We start from the raw sequence: 821 nt of genomic DNA, 5'->3' as shown, positions 1-821 counted from the left end.
GAGTGGCAGCAAAAAGCAGGTCAAAGATTCCCATTTCAAATTTGAATGGTATGGACGTTCCACCCTTGTCTCCTTGTCCCCTTAGCTTCTTTAAATAGAGTTTGATTTGATCATGTATATCTCACTCTCTCTCATTGCTTAAAACAAGTTAAAATCAAGTTTAAAATCTCTCTCAAAGTTCATCTTTTTGCTCTAGCTTAGCTCTTTTAGTTTTTGGGCCACTAACCTATTAACTTTAAGCTTTGAGTCTATTCCTTTCAGTTCTATTCAAAAATGTCTTCAAAAATTACTAGGAAGTCTCAACAAGCGGCTGAAAGCTCCCTGGATTGTCGTGATGCTCACCTTGTTTCAAGAGGAGAAGCTGGAAGAACCACTCGACCAACCACTCGAGCAAGCACTCGACCGAGTGGTGGTCCGAGTAGGAGGTCGAGTGAAGCACCGAATGTCAGAAACCAGTCAGCTGAGGAGGATCCTGAGCGAACTGAGAGTGAAGAAGAGATGGATTTACCTCTTAGGGAGCACATAAGGAGACACAAGGCTAAGGGGAAGAGGCCAACAGTTGAACAAGAGGAGGTTGAAAGTGAGAGTGAAGAAGAAGATGAAGAAGAAGAGGGAGAAGATGATGGTGAAGCAGAATCTTGTGGTTTGACTAAGAGGCAGCTTTATGAAGCCTTCTTGAGGATGCAGTTCTTGGGGACTAGATACCCTCACAAGGAAACCATGGAAAAGCTAGGCATTGATGAAGATGTAGAATATCTCTTTGAGAAGTGCAGCCTAACCAAGTTTATGGGGCTTTGCATGGAGGGGTATAAAGAAGAAAG

The sequence above is a fragment of the Camelina sativa genome, chromosome 10 (assembly GCF_000633955.1).
Source record: "Camelina sativa cultivar DH55 chromosome 10, Cs, whole genome shotgun sequence".
Classification (NCBI taxonomy): domain Eukaryota; kingdom Viridiplantae; phylum Streptophyta; class Magnoliopsida; order Brassicales; family Brassicaceae; genus Camelina; species Camelina sativa.
This window is presented reverse-complemented; position numbering follows the sequence as displayed.